The sequence below is a fragment of the Primulina eburnea genome, chromosome 18, assembly GCF_022965805.1.
Source record: "Primulina eburnea isolate SZY01 chromosome 18, ASM2296580v1, whole genome shotgun sequence".
Lineage (NCBI taxonomy): Eukaryota > Viridiplantae > Streptophyta > Magnoliopsida > Lamiales > Gesneriaceae > Primulina > Primulina eburnea.
In genome coordinates, this window is record NC_133118.1 from 7,546,785 (window position 1) to 7,564,335 (window position 17,551).

A 17,551-nucleotide genomic window follows, 5' to 3' on the forward strand; every position below is an offset into this window, starting at 1 on the left:
GATGTCTCCTCTTCCCACAATCTCCCGTATGATGTGGAACTTCCTCAGTATATGTTTGGATCGCTGATGAGACCTTGGTTCCTTTGCTTGCGCAATGGCATCAGTGTTGTCACAGTACAACGGGACTGGATCAACTCTATTAGGAATAATGCCCAACTCTTGGACAAAATTCCTCATCCAAACTACCACTTTGGGCTGCATCAGATGCAGCAATGTATTCAGCTTCAGTGGTGGAATCCGCAACGGTGTCTTGCTTGGAACCTTTCCAAGAGACAGCCGCACCATATAGCATGAATACAAAACTAGAGGTCGATTTCGAATCATCTACGTCACATTGGAAGCTAGAATCAGTGTAGCCTTCCAATTTCAATTCTCCACCCCATAGACCATGAACAAGTTCTTAGTCCTTCTCAAGTACTTAAGAATATCTTTCACGGCCTTCCAATGCATTGGATCAAGGTTTGCCTGATATCTGCTTGTAACACTCAGAGCGCAAACAACATCAGGACGTGTCTATATCACACCATACATGATACTACCAATGGCTGACGCATATGGAATACGTGTCATCATCTCTATCTCTTCATCAGTTTTGGGACACATAGCTTTAGATAGAGTAATACCATGACAAATTGGTAAGTATCTTCTCTTGGACTCTTCCATAGAGAATCGTTTAATAATGGTATCGATATAGGTGGCTCGGGTGAGTCCGAGCATGCTCTTTGATCTATCTCTATAGATTTGTATTCTCAATACGTAGGATGCTTCACTCATGTCTTTCATGGAGAATATACTTGCTAACCATACTTTAGTTGATTGCAATAATCCTACATCATTCCCAATGAGCAGGATATCATCAACATAAAGTACCAGGAATGTCACTGCACTCCCACTAACTTTCTTGTACACGCATGGTTCCTCAGGATTCTTAGCAAAACCAAACTCTTTGATAGTGCTATCAAATCTGAGGTTCCAACTCCTTGACATCTGCTTGAGACCATATATTGATCTCTGAAGTTTGCATACCTTATGCTCACTTCCTACTGATAATACCTTCCCATCCGCCCCAAGCTTTCTTTTGCAGATCCATTTGCATCCTATGGGAACAATTCCCTGAGGTTGATCCATCAATGTCTAGACTTGGTTTGAATACATAGAGTACATTTCTGACTGCATGGCTTCAAGCCATTTGGTTGAATCAGTATCAGATATTTCTTCTTTGAAATTCATTGGATCACATCCAACACAAGGCTCATCATGGCCTTGTTAATGAAGAAGTGTATATCTGGCAGGTGGTCTAATAACCCTATCAGACCTTCTAGGAGCTTGTACTTCAACTACTGGTTCTAGGGGATTAGGTTCAACTTCTAAAGTTGAGGGAGTATCTTGAATTTCTTCAAGTTCTATCATATTGCCTTTTCTATCTAATAGAAACTCCCTTTCTAAAAAGGTGGCATTTCTTGAAACAAACACTTTTGCTTCATTTGGATGATAGAAATAATATCCAACAGAATTCTTTGGATATCCTACAAAGTAACACAAAGTGGATCTACTATCCAATTTGTCTCCCATTGTCTGCTTCACATAAGCAGGACATCCCCATATTCTCATGTAAGAATACTTGGGAGGTTTCCCCATCCATATCTCATATGGTGTTGTATCCACTGCTTTAGTTTAAACATTATTCAACAACATTGCCGCAGTTTCAAGCGCAAAGCCTCAAAACGATGTAAGCAATTCAGTGAATCTCATCATTGATCGAACCATGTCCAACAAGGTTCGCTTACAATATTCAGAAACACCATTCAATTGTGGTGTTGCTGGTGGAGTCCACTGTAAGAGAATCACATTCTCTTTTAGATAACCCAAAAATTCAGCACTCAAGTATTCTCTACTTCGATCAGATCGAAATGCCTTAATACTTCTTTCTAGCTGATTTTCTACTTCAGATCTGAATTCTTTGAACCTTTCAAATGCTTCAGATTTGTATTTTATCAAATAAACACACCCATACCTCGAATGGTCATCAGTAAAGGTAATGAAGTAGGATTGCCCATATTTTGTGCTAACACTTAGCGGGCCACAAACGTTTGTGTGGATCAAATCCAATAGACCATGCGCACGTTCCACGTTTCCATCGAATGGAGTCTTGGTCATTTTTCTTTTCAGACAGGACTCACGGGTAAGTATAGAATTTATGTCTGACAAGTCAAACATGCATTCTCCCACTAGCTTGTGCATCCTTCTTTGAGAAATGTGACCTAGTCTAGCGTGCCATATTTGTGCGGGATTTGGATCATCTAACTTTCTTTTGTTTGTTGTTGAAATCCTGTTTACTTGGACATTCATTCATCATTTCCAGAACATTTCTGGCGCATATAACTTCTTATGTCCGGACTTCTTGTAGTGAAATATGTTCTGACTTATCGGGCTTTGTAGGCCTTTTAAGTGTCTTTCGGAGTTTGTCTCTTATTGGGTTTTTCTTGTGAGGGGCAGAACATTTATTTCCCTTACATTGCGGGCCACTTTTGTTCATGTCAACAAGCCCAACTAGGAAACAACATTTTCCTATTTTATTATGACTTCATAAGTCATAAGCATGTTGAATAGCTCTTCAAGGCTATCATCAATTTTATTCAAATTGAAGTTCAACATAAACCCGTCAAATGAGAAAGAGAATGACAACAAATTGATTGTCATGAAGTAACTTGTTAGGAATCACCTATTCCAGGCCCACCACTTTCTCATTAAACCCAATCATATATACACCACGCTCATGGACCAAAGCCCCATCTTGCATTCGTGTAGTAATGAGCTTTTAAAAGTGGTGTGCATCACTGTACGAGTTTCATGCACCATGCAACTCTTGCACGTGCATTCGAATGGCAACAGCAATCAAAATTTCCTCAAACTATCCCTACAGTTCATTTGACATAGAAGCGAGCACATCACACTTTAGCTTGCACACTATGGTCCCACCATCTTGCATGCATTGTCAGTTCAACAAGACTGACATTAGTGTGTATGTCATTTTCTCCGAATTTAGAACAAATTTTCCAACCAGTCTTGAAAATTAGATTCGGTTAGCTTGTTAATAACAGAAATGTATTACGTGACGAAATCGAAAATATACTGATACGGAAACAGAATAATGATTGCTGATTATTTTAAAATAATTTTAAGATATAAAATATGGATTTCATTTTATAAATCTCCCTCCCACTATTTTGACATTTCCACCACCCTCTGATGAAAAAGGGAAATCGTATTTCCTTAGTGGGCACGTAGAGTCCAATTAGCCAATTATAATCCCGAATAATATCAGCCAATTATAATTTCTAAAAGGTAGAATCCAATTGCATCCCTATGCAACCTCCGCGCGTTTTGCCTCACGTTTAATAAGGACCCAATAATATGACGCCGTTTATTTTTGCGTGTCAAACCAACCCATCAATATTGAATTGTAGTAGACGGTCGCCATGAGTTCCCCCAATAATATGAGCCGAAGTCATGAGAGTTCCACTCAATTCACATCATATGTCCGGTGGAAGTCACAGCTTTCCGGCGTACAGGCCTCCCCAATAATATGAGCCAGACACTGTCCGCGGGTAGCGATCAACATGCAACCACGGTTGATGGAAGGCAAGAAAAAATTAAACTCTTTTAATTTTTACTTTTTCGGTTTGATATAAATTTTGAATCATATTCAAAATGAGGGATTTTAATTTTAAAATTGTCTCATCATTTTAATTTAAAAATCGCGTGCCACGAGTTTGTAAGTTTGCCGGATTCATGCAACTATATTATATAATAATATACATACATGCATACTACTATATATCACATATATCATAATATGACATTCAACAATAAATAAGGATGATCGATCGCCAACACTATTAGATCCATGTGAGCCATACATGGATCCAGGTCCAAACCTAGGTGAATGCAGGGATGCAAATGCAACTATTACAAGAGCTTCCAATATTTTACATGTCTTCATCTCGTTCATCGGGCCCACCATCTTCCAGTCTTGATCTCCCACTATTTCTAATAATTACATTTAAATAGCCATGGCACATAAGGGATACATCTCATGGGGGTGGGAACGGGCCATAAACCAGGCCCACTTTAATAATATCAAATATTAAAAAACGATAAAAACAGTAAAATATCCTAACATACACCTAACACATTGGTCAAGGCTCTCGATCATCCTTCATGCATTTAATATCGAATATTAACATCAATTTAATTAAACGATTTAATTAATTGATAAATCATATATCTAATAATTATATTACTAACCACCACAATTATTAAAGAATTTAATAAATTAAATAAATCCAATTAAATCAATAATAATTGATTTCTTGTAAAAACTCATTTTTACCATAAATAATTAAAATCATATTCTAATTATTTATTTCACAAGAAAATTATTAATTTTCCAAAAATTAAATTTTCAAAATAAAAATTGAACCAATTTTCAAAAATATCAATTTTGCCCAAAAATTTGAAAAATCAGAAAATCGCACCCTAGGCCCAAACAATTCAAGCCCATTATTCAGCGCGTTTCCCGAGACGCTCCCGGGCAGCCGCCCGCGCTCCCCGCCCGCTGCCCGAACGTTTCGGGCAGTGGCGGCAGCCTCCTGTGCGCCGGAAGCGCACAGGCGCGCGCGGCGCCGCGCGCAGCGTGCGGACGCTCCGCACGCTGCGCTGCGCAGTGCGCCGCGCACGGCGTGCGGACGCTCCGCACGCCGCGCGGCGCTGCGCCTCTGCGCGCAGGGCGCTGCGCGTCTCTGCGCGCCGCCCTGCGCGCGATCTGCCCGGAACTGTTCCGGGCAGATCCGAAAATAATTTTTTTTTTTTTAATTTCGAAAATCTGAAAATAAATTTTCGTGGTGCAAAATTTTCTGAAAAATTTTTTTGTGTGGTTAGAAATAAATTATTCAATATCTCAACCATACGATTTAGAAAAACCTTGGCTCTGATACCACTGTTGGATCCGGGTTTTCTACACGGCCAAACGCAGCGGAAGTTTTAAAATTTTATTTTTATTTTGACAATCAAAATATGTTTGGACGCTCGTATGATTTTAACTAAAACATTCATAGGGTGTTAAAAGTTATACCTTTGGTGAATAAATCACGTGGCTCCAACTACTCCGGTATTAGCGGACGTAGCTCTTGTTGTAAATCCCTACGAACATTCTTCGATCTCCGAATTAGGTCCACGACCAGATTATTTGTTCCTCTTCTAACTTGCACTAGAAAATTAGAAGAATTTTGCGTAGAGATAGAACACGAAAAATCGACTCAACACCCAAGCCGAATTTTTCTTTTCCTTTTTTGAAAGAATTTTCGAGAGGAGCCCTTGTTTGATATTAGAAGAGCCGAAAGTTTACATGAATCTTGCCAAAAGAATTTTTGGATGCATTCACGTAAAATAAGGATCAAATCCTTATAATTATGTCTAATCTTCAATTTAATTAATTAATGAGATAATTAAATCAATTTAAAGATTCTACAAATATTTTCATGACAAATCATGAAACTCTCGTATGCAATCTTCGTGAACCACAAAATAGGAATAGTGGAGGCTAGGTCAATATATATATTTATTTCCTTAAACACAATAATCTTGACCTAAATTTCATAATTAACCTTAATAGGCTTGATTAATTAATTAGGCTAGTCACACTAGTTTAATCCATTAATCAAGGCCTATTAATAACTTTAATTATTTAACATGTTGGACTTGTACTCCTACAAGCCCATTAAACATATTATCTACCATATTTAATTTATTAATTAATCAACTCAACTCTTGAGCTTAATGAATTAAATACATTATAAATTCAACATTTGAATTTATTATTTAAATTATAAATTCAACTCCTTGAATTTCTATCACCTCCAAAATTTAATATTTAATAAACCCAACATTTGAGTTTAATAAATTAAATTCTCAAATTTCATAAATTCAACTCCTTGAATTTATTCTCTCCAAATTTCATAAACTCAACTTCTTGAATTTACTATCTTATAAATTCAACTCCTTGAATTTATTTTCTCAAAATTTAATTATCATAAATTCAACTCCTTGAATTTACTATATCATAATATAAATTCAACTCTTTGAATTTATTCTCTCAACGGGAACAAACAATCCAGTGCTTGTGTGACCCTCAATGGTTCAGGGATACATCTAGCCGTGGGTTCACAACTCTTTGTGATTCAGGACATAATCCTTTATTCGGGCTTACCCTAGTTAGCCCCATTCTTTTCACCAACACCTTGATCAAGAATGCCAGAACTCATTTCTGATTACACCCATCGGATCATGGTAAGAGCGTCTAGTAGCATCGCCCCATGATCCCCTAGGTATCACTGATAGTGCCTGCAAGAACCAGTAGATTATGATTAACGTACAGTACGGTCCCTTCATCTCATATATCCCGATCGAATCTGCAACCATTGGTTCATCGAGGGTTGCATATTAATTCGATAACTATGTGATAACTATAATAGTGGCATCGCGTGTACTATTTGGAGAACTCCTTCTCCAACGTACATCTCGTACTCTGGCCAGAGATTCCATGCACTATTATTTCATTAGATCACATAGGATATCCACACCCGTAGGTGAGCGGTGAATCCCCGACTACAATGCACTGGCTCCTATATGTCTCGCAACTGTACCCAACCTCGCCACCTGATGACTCTCCTGGAGCCGGTAAACGAGTCAAAGCACAGCCCTAGCATATAGAGCCTCAGTGTTGTCCCGGGTCGTAAGGACTAATGGTGTACAATCATAACCACGGACTTATCCTCTCGATGAATGATAACCACTTGAAAAGTCCGAGGGAGGGTTGTTCGGTATAATCATCATATGACTACCCATCTGTATGTTTGGACATCTCTATGCCCTTACCAAGAAACGCAGTACACAACATCACAGATGCTAGTCTCGAGCTCAAGCGACCTTTATCCATATTTTAGGCGGCTGAATCGACTAGGAACGAATTTAGAATATGCAGTGTTTACAAATGAGTTTCAACATCGAATTACGATTCATTTGTATTAAAGTATAATCAAGGACTTTATCTATGCTGCTTGCATGGGTATACAGATAAAGTATTACGAAACCATTAAAAGTTAAATTATATTAAAATAAAGATTGTTTATTTCACTTGAGTCAATAAAATCCCTAGCCAACCGTTGGCTTGCAGGGCATCTAGTCTAACAAGGAACACATTGTTTGGTGCAAACAGTAGGCAGGAGTAGACACAACCTTGGAGAAGGGATGGACACACTGTTCCGTGTGTTAAAACAGTGGAGGTGCGCTGGGGCGGCATTCTTTGCACGCACCAGGTTCTGTCATATGCTCCAAACCAGCAGGATGTGTGCTAGAGCGGCATTCTTTACTCCTGGTTCTGTGCGTGTCCTCCAAAACAGCAGCAGGCGCGCTGGGGCGCACATATTGTCGCACACCAGCGCGGGTGCTTCTGTTAACAAAATTTATTTTACAAATAAATTTGATCCAAAAAAATTAATATTAATCAAAAACCGCACCGCACCAAGCCGGGCTAAGCCGGGCATGCGTGTGTGTTTCACCGGGACAAAGCCTATCAGCGTCTTCTCCCTTCTAAAAACTTCTAATAACCCATGAGACCCAAACCTTTAGCTCAACTTGGAGCTTATAAGGGAGACCAAGTTTGTCTAATATTCCAATGTGGGACAACTCTCACTCCCTTTTTCATTCATCACTCTTCATTCTTCATTTCCAACAAAAGTTTGGTGACACTTATCAAATTGAATGTCCAATCAATTTTTTTTTAATTAGTTGTCCTCTTAAAAAAAATTAATTTAAAATTAACAAATTTTAAATTTTCTTTTCTATAAGGTTTTTATATATTTTTTCATAAATTGATTTTTTTCATGAAAAAAGAAAAAATGTTAAGCTAAAAATAAAGGGGAGAATAAAAATTACACCTAAACACTATTTTGTATCTATTATGACTCGAATACTAAATACAATATAGATAATACTAATAATTGTAATACCCTTTGTCCTACACGAGTTGGATAAAAAAATGTTTAAAATGGTACATGGATTTATTTTATTGTTGCTTTTGCGTGAGACTTGACCACAATAGGCCCGGAGCATGACAAAATGGTATAGGAGACGGTTATCAGTAGGAACACGGGGAAAATAGTGTTATACAGGGCAAAATGCTGCGTTTGACCCTATTGCAGCAAAGTGTTGGCATGTATGAGACCACCTCTTGAACTCACGGTAGCCAAATCTTGAACTTGTTGGAAGTACCTTTGTGGTGACCCGGACGCTAATTCATTTCTTAATCGTCTTTGGGAATAAATGGATCAATTAAATAATCTGGGCCTAATTTTTTTTTAAAATACATAAGTGCGGATCATAAGATAATCCATTTTATATAAACATCACGAGTAAAAGTACGAATCTTGTACAATATACATTCATATCAACTAAGGTTCAACAACTACATATCAAGTGCTGAAACCAATTCTACTTCTGGGCCCGGATCTCCACGCTAATTTTGATCTCTCATTCACTTCTTGACCCTGATCTTGTCCCACCTGTTGTCATGCACACATACAAACACAACAACAGCCGGATAACTCCGGTAAGAATAAAATTCCCAATATAAACCAAGTATACATACATTTCATATAAACATTTACAAAAGCATATCACAGTTATCAATAACATGTATCAAATCTGAAAACATGAAACGATCTAAAACCGTAAATCGAACTCTTTGATTCTTAATTTCTGACTCGACTCTGATCTAGTCTAGTCTAGAGATCCCGGTTCCCAGACGTTGACACATTATATCGAATCTCTGCAATAGAAGTCGATCTATTCCTAAGCATATCGATATAAACCAAACATCCCATGTCTCGGCACCTCTGCCAAAGACTTGGCACCTCTACCAATGACTCGTTCTCGATATCTATCTTATATTCTCCACTTTTCTATAAATCAATAGAATAAGCATTAACATTCAAAGAATACAAAGATATTAAAACAATAACGAACAAGTATCTGGTTTTGGGAAACTCAAGTCGAATCTAACTCGAGTCGTATCTCCCGGTTTAATATTGATTTATTCCTTTCTTTTGTCGAGGTTTGGCTCTATTCTGTCTTTGAAATCTTCAATATCAATCTGGAATGACATATTCGAGGAATACAATATCAACATATACCCCAAGCAATAACAGATATAATCAGAATTCAATCTAATTCTGTTTCAACGGCATAACATCACAGTCTCGATATATCCCGATAATACAATCTCAACAGATACCAATCATAATTCATCATCAACAACAAATACAATCTGATACCAAATCTGTATAATCCTAATAAAATCAAATCTGAAAAAATCATAACAATTTCATACGGTATCTGTTCTTCGATCTGGTTTTGATTATACGACGATAACAATATTAGAAACAGATCATATCAATTATAACATGATTTCTTCAACGTCATATTTTAAAACCATATCAAAACATAAGAAAACTTACGTCCTTATCGAGTTCTTCGTTCGGAGTTGCTTTTCTTTACGATCGAGAATCTGGATCGGCTTTTCAAAATAACTCAGAGTCTCATCAAGTTCGGCCTCGTCTGGCTGAAGAATATGAGAAGCGTCAGGAAGATATTTCCGCAATAAAGATACATGAAAGACAACATGTATTCCAGATAACGACGGAGGTAATGCAAGCCGATAGGCACGATCTCCTATCTTCTCCAGAATCTCGTACGACCCAATATAACGTGGAGACAACTTTCCCTTCTTGCAAAATCTAACAACACCTCTGAAAGGAGAAATCTTCAAAAATAATCTGTCTCCTGCCTCAAATACCAGAGATCGACGACGAACATTGGCATATTTGTCCTATCTGTCTTGAGCTGTCTTCATTCTCTTCTGAATCAGCTTCACTTTCTCTGTCATATCTCTAATCATGTCAGGCTCTCAGCATATCCTCTAATGTCTGGATAGTCCGCTCTGACTATCCGTCAGTCTGAGGATCATATGCGGTACTCAAATGCAATTTCATACCTAGAGCTTGCTGCAAACTGTGCCAAAAGTGCGAAGTAAAATCGAAGATCACGGTCTGATACAATCGACTTCTGCACTCCATGCAATCTGACCACTTCTCTGACATAAATCTCTGCCATCTGGTCATGTCTGTACTTCATCTTATACGGAATAAAACATGCTGATTTTGTCAATCTGTCAATAACGACCCAAATCGCATCACAACCTCGGGAGGATCGTGGTAACTATGTCACAAAATCCATAGAAATGTGATCCCATTTCCATTCTGGAATAGAGAAGCTCTGCAGTATACTTCATGGTTTCTTTCTTTCTGCTTTCACATGTTGGAAATTCAAACATCTGGATACAAATTCGGCAATATCTGCTTTCATCTGTTTCCACGAAAACTATCTTATCAAATCATTATACATTTTTCTGCCACTAGGATGAATACTAAATCGACTATTGTACGCTTCTGATAAAAACTGTCGTTTCAAATCTGAAACATCTGGCACAAAAAAACGATGATTCACATATAACACGCCATCACAAACTTGATACTCGGATTGATGCCCTGCTCTGACCATCAAAATGGAGTTCTGAACATTCTGATCAACTTTCAGAGCTTCTTTAATTCTCAAAATCAGCTCTGGTTCAACTTGAACGGCATATAATCTCAAAGGTTTACAATCTGTCTCAAATACCAATCCAGAAAGACAGCAATTTTCAATCAATTTTGAAACACTAATCGTCGATAAAGATAAAGAACATACCTTTCGACTCAGTACATCAGCTGCTGCATTTGACTTTCCCGTATAGTACTTGATTCACAATCAAAATCTTTAGGCAAATCAAGCCATCTTCGTTGTCTCATATTCAATTCAGACTGTGAAATTAAATACTTCAAGCTTTTATGATCAGAATAAATCTCAAAATTCTCACCGTATAGGTAGTGTCGCCAAATCTTCAATGCAAAGACGATGACAGCCAATTAAAGATCATGAATCTGGTAGCGAGTCTCATGTGACTTCAATTGTCTTGAGGCATAAGCAATAACATATCCTCGCTGCATCAAAACACAACCTAATCCTCTATGTGAAGCATCGCAATAAACAACGAAATCACCGGTACCTGATGGAATAGTCAACACCGGAGCACTGGTTAATCTCTTCTTTAGCTCTAGAAAACTGGATTCAAACTCCTTTGACAAAACAAATGGTGCATTCTTCTGAGTCAGCTGAGTAATCGGTTTAGCATAAACCCATAAAACTGCTTATCTCTGGCACTAAAACTGCTTATTTGACAAAACAAATGGTGCATTCACAAAACAAATGAATCGACGATAATATCCCGCTAAACCCATAAAACTGCATATCTCTGGCACTGATGTCGGTCTCTGCCAACTGATCACGACTTCAACCTTGCTAGGATCAACAGAAATATCATCTCTAGATATAATGTGTCCCAAAAATATAACATGTCTCAACCAAAATTCACATTTCGAAAGTTTGGCATATAATTTCTTAGCCCTCAGAGTTCTCAATACAATTCTCAAATGTTCAGCATGATCAGTCATATTCTTCAAATATATCAGAATATAAAGATAATCACAAAATCATCAAGATACTTCTGAAATATGCGGTTAATCAAACCCATAAATACAGCTGGAGCATTCGTTAAACCAAACGGCATGACTATAACTCATAATGGTCATACCTGGTCCTGAATGCTGTCTTCGATGTATCAAAATATTTACCTCTCAGCTGATGATATACTGATCTCATATCAATTTTGGAATACACAGAAGAACCCTGCAACTGATCAAATAAATCATTGATACGAGGCAAAGGGTATTTGTTCTTTACCGTAGCCTTCTCCAGTTCCCAGTAATCAATGCAGAGTCTCATTGAACCGTCTTTCTTTCTGACAAACAGTACTGGAGCACCCCAAGGAGAAACATTCGGTCTGATGTAACCCTTGGCCAGTAAATATTCTAATTAATCTTTCAACTCTTTCAATTCAATCAGTGCCATTCTGTATGGAATTTTATAAATAAGAACAGTATTTGGTACCAATTCAATGCTGAAATCTAACTCTCGAACTGGAGGCAATCCCGGAATCTCATCTGGGAAGATGTCAGCAAACTCACATACCATTGGCAAATCTGCAAATGAAGGGCTCGACTTCAGTATATCTTTTAAATACACAAGGAATCCATCTTCTCCTTTATGTAATAATCGAGTCATAGATAGTTCAGATATCAAAGAAATTCTCGATCTGGAACCCTTACCGTAAAATTCCATGCATCAGCCATTTCAGGTCTAAATCTCACAATTTTCTCGAAACAATCTACGGTAGCTCTGTACTTGGTTAGCATATCGATACCAATAATGCAATCAAAATCAGACAACCCAAGTACAATACAGTCTAACTCAATCTCATGATCACATACTGCAGTACACAATGTTTAACAGCATTCACTGATATAAGACATCTCCCCAAAGGTGAAGAGACAGATACTACAGCAGATAAAGACTCAAAAGGCAATGCATGTATCAATGCAAATCGCTCAGATATAAAAGTATGCGATGCACCCGTATCAATCAATACATAAGTAGTGTAACCACAAAGAGAACAGTTACCTGTAACAACATCATCTGGTGCTTCCTGGGCCTGTTCTTCAGTAAAAACAAACACCCTGTCCTGCTGTCTCGGAGGCTGGCTAACAGTCTGGCTTCCTCCTGTCCTCGGCTGTGATTGATCAGGTGCTGGTTGAAAAGAGTGAACAGCAGATGATCGTCTATCAAGCTGTGCCACTGATCCAAATGATTATGCTCCCTGGGATCTTTGGGAACTTATCTGTTGAAAGACTCTAGCAAAGTGTCCTTGCTGACTGCAGATGTTGCAACTACCAAACACTCCTTGGCATTGCTCGGTCGGATGTCTTCCGCCACAAGTTCGGCAATAAGCCCTGGTATAACTCTGTCGGGAACCACTGGAGCTAGATGAACTACTCCCCGACTTCTTAAACTGTTTCCCTATGGCTTTCAACTGATCTTTCTTTCCACTACTACTGCTATCACTCTTAAATCTGGAAGGCGGTTGGTGAAACTGGGTAGTAGATGGTTTCTGCTGTTTCTGTACTAGAGCAACATACGAAGCTCCTCTCTGTCTGATCAGACCTGCTTCAGCTCCCTTTGCTCTATTCAAAGTATCAGCAAAATTTTTCGGTCTCCCATTATTCACCAATTTAAAGATCTCATGATTTAACCCATTGATAAACTGATCCGCAACGGCTTCATCATTCTCAGCAACATGTGGAGCAAATCGTAGCAAGGTAGAGAACTTAGCCACATACTCTTCAATGTTCAGTTGACCCTGTCTCAGATTAGCAAACTCTGCTCCCTTGTCTTTTCTATACGACATTGGGAAAAATCTTTGATAAAAATCAGTCTTAAAGATGTTCCAAGTAATCACTATACCTCGATGCTCCAAAGCTCTCTTTGTTGTGAGCCACCAATTCTTTGCAACGTCATGCAACTTGTTAGGATCGGTTTGGGGGATCACCATTGAGCTACAATAGCTCGGTTATTAAAATATTGAACACCGATTAATTAAATCGAGTTTTGTGTTCAAACCAAGCGGAAAATACTCGAAATAATCCTTCGTAGAAATCGATTAAATATTTTGTAAACCTTTTAAAATATATGCAAGTTGAATGAGTAAAAATATTTCAGTTGAAGCATTTTATCAAACATTTGGTATGCAATATTTTGGTATTTGAAGAACACATAAAATGCTTCAAAAATGCATCCTAAAAAAAATTAAAATGATAAGAAAATGCAATAAAAAAATAGACATGAATTTGTTTATGGATGTTCGGAGACTTCAAATGCTCCTACGTCACCCTTTCTTCCCATTGTGAAGGATTCACTAGAAGACTTTGATTTATGCAACACCTTGTACAAGCCCATTCAACTAGGACTTACCCACTGCCTAAACTGAACTCCTAGCACTCAAGATTGTAGGCAACACCTCACAATCAGCATATTGTTTAATGTCTCATATGCAAAGACTACATACACAAGTTTATTGTCTTTGTGCAAGACTCACTCAACTAATCATTGTAGTTAAACTCTCTTGTATATGTGTGAGTGATTGTGTGTGAGGAATTTATCAGTTACAGTTTACATCTCAAATGTATCCTCACACAAGGTCTTGTGCTCTCAACTAGCTGATTTTTTCATGCTAACTGCCCATGCTTTGAATCCCCTTCAAAAGCTTTTGTTTGATGTTCAAGGTGTTGTATTTATAAGCCCCAACAATGATATATACATTAGACACAAGAATATGACCGTTTGGAATATTTCTGTATTGTTTCTGAAATTGCAACGGTCAAATTCGTCTTGTTGGGAATTTTCCCGACTGGTCAACTCAACTGGTCAGCAGCTGGTTCAGTTCAGTTCATTTGGTCAGCTGCTGGTTCGGTTCGGTTCAGTTCAGTTGGTCTATTTTAGTTCAACTGGTTCAGTTGGTCTGGTTCAGTTCAGTTCAGTTTCAGCTGGTGTGCTGAAATCAGCCTAGCTGATTTCAGTTTGTGCAGAACTAGTAACATTATCGTCCTTTATCAATATCTTAAGCTTCGATTCAGACTTTGACTTCTGAAGATGATTTGTAGATCATCGTCTTATCTTTCCAACGCATACTGAATTGCTTCATTTAGATAACCGAGCTGAGAGATATGACCAAAATACCGTAGCTACTCAAACCCAACTGATTGGTGTTTTCGTGTGATCAGTTCGGTATTTGATCGATCAGTTAGACCATGATAACATTCGAATTTGCCCAACCAACATGAAGTACGACTTGTTCGAAATTGAGTTTTTTGATCAATACAGTTGGCGGATTGTCATTTGAATCATCCAGCTAGGCGATATCATTAAAAAACCAAAGCTCGCCAGAGATTCAGTTTGTACAGGATTCGGTTTCAGCTTGCTTCTTGTATTTGAAACTTCACACTTGAGTAAATATGTTAAAAACACAATAACAAGTTTTGTTAACATCAAAATCAAGATTTTGAACTTGAAAGTTCCAACACAACTGGTGCCCAATCAATCTGACTCTACGCTCATCTGAATAATCCAATGAATCAAACAGCATCTTAATATCATCCAACCAACTCTCGCAGTCAGCAGACGTCTCAGTGCCTTTCAGAGTCTGCGGTTTAAACGACTGAAATCTCTTCAGCAGTGTTTCCATCGGTGATGCTGTGACATCCATCGGATTAGCTGAGGTACTGCCCTGTTTTGGGATTCTTCGAGGAGGCATATCTGATTATCAAAAGCGTTAGTAATCAAATCTGACAATTCTGTCTCAGTCATCCTCTGATCATCTTACCTCTGACCAAGAATCGGTTCTGATTCATTCTCAATAATACATATTTTCAATCAAATCAGATAATCAGGTAAACAGATATTAAAGCAGTAAAACATGCGGTAATGGTAGCATACCATTTATGTAACTCAACATCATAATCAATCACATGCTAGCATTGCAAAAGCAAGGAAGAAAATTCAATCTACCATGCTCAATCTCTTCTATCTCAGTCTAAGGAACCTACTGCTCTGATACCACCTGCTGTGGTGACCCGGACGCTAATTCATTTCTTAATCGTCTTTGGGAATAAATGGATCAATTAAATAACCTGGGTCTAATTTTTTTTTAAAATACATAAGTGTGAAACATAAGATAATACATTTTATATAAACATCAAGAGTAAAACTACGAATCTTGTACAACATACATTCATATCAACTAAGGTTCAACAACTACATATCAAGTGCTGAAACCAATTCTACTTCTGGGCCAGATCTCCATGCTAATTTTGATCTCTCATCCTCTTCTCGTCCCTGATCTTGTCTCACCTGTTGTCATGCACACATACTAACACAACAACAGCCGGATAACTCCGGTGAGAATAGAATTCATAGTATAAACCAAGTATACACGTTTTTCATATAAAAATATACAAAAGCATATAACATTTATCAGTAACATGTATCAAATCTGAAAACATGAAACGATCTAAAACCGTAAATCGAACTCTTTGATTCTTAATTTCTGACTCGACTCTGATCTAGTCTAGTCTAGGGATCCCAGTTCCCGGACGTTGGCACATTATATCGAACTCTGCAATAGAAGTCGATCTACTCCTAAGCACATCGATATAAACCAAACATCCAATGTCTTGACACCTCTGCCAAAGACTTGGCACCTCTGCCAATGGCTCGTTCTCGATATCTATCTTCTATTATCCGCTTTTCTATAAATCAATAGAATAAGCATTCACATTCAAAGAATACAAAGATATTAAAACAATAACAAACAAGTATGTGATTTTGGGAAATTCAAGTCGAATCTAACTCGAGTCGTATCTTCCAGTTTAACATTGATTTATACCTTTCTTTTGTCGAGGTTTGGCTCTGTTCTGTCTTTGAAATCTTCAATATCAATCTGAAATGACATATTCGAGGAATACAATATCAACATATACCCCAAGCAATATCATATATAATCAGAATTCAATCTAATTCTGTTTCAACGGCATAACATCGCAATCTCGATATATCCCGATAATGCAATCTCAACAGATACCTATCATAACTCATAATCAACAACAAATACAATCTGATATCAAATCTGTATAGTCCTAATAAAATCAAATATGAAAAATCATAACAATTTCATACGGTATCTGTTTTTTGATCTGATTTTGATTATACGACGATAACAATCTTAGAAACAGATCATCTCACTTATAACATGATTTCTTCAACGTCATATTTTCAAACCATATCAAAACATAAGAAAACTTACATCCTTATGGAGTTCTTGTCGAGGAGAACACAGAACTATTTTCGGATCGAAGATTTGACGGGCGGATCTCGCAAAGTCTCAATTCTAGAATCTAAGAAAATTTAAAGATTCATAGGGATCTTTCCTCGTTTTCTTCCTGGAAGTCTGAAGACATGAAAGAATTGTATATTAAATATGCATGTCAAGGACAAAGTGGCTTCATATTTGTGCAGCACGTCTCGCACATATGCGCGAGACCTACTGGTCTTTGCGCAACAAAATTTCTCTGCTCGCGCATATGCGCGTCCTGACCTCGCGCATATGCGCGAGACCTACTGTCTCGGCACTTGTCAAGTTCAACAATTCGCGCATATGTGCGCCCTATCTCGCGCATATGAGCGAGGATCTCTGGAGGCGCGCATATGCGCGAGGTGTTCTGTCCTCGCACATAATTCATGTCTTCTCAATTCTTATCTCGGCGCGGTCCTTCATAATCATATCAATTCATCAATTAATTATCTCGGATTAACAAAATAAAATCTCGGGCATTACAACCTTTAGATACTCGGTATTAGTGGATTTGTAGTGCCCAAATTCAGTACACAT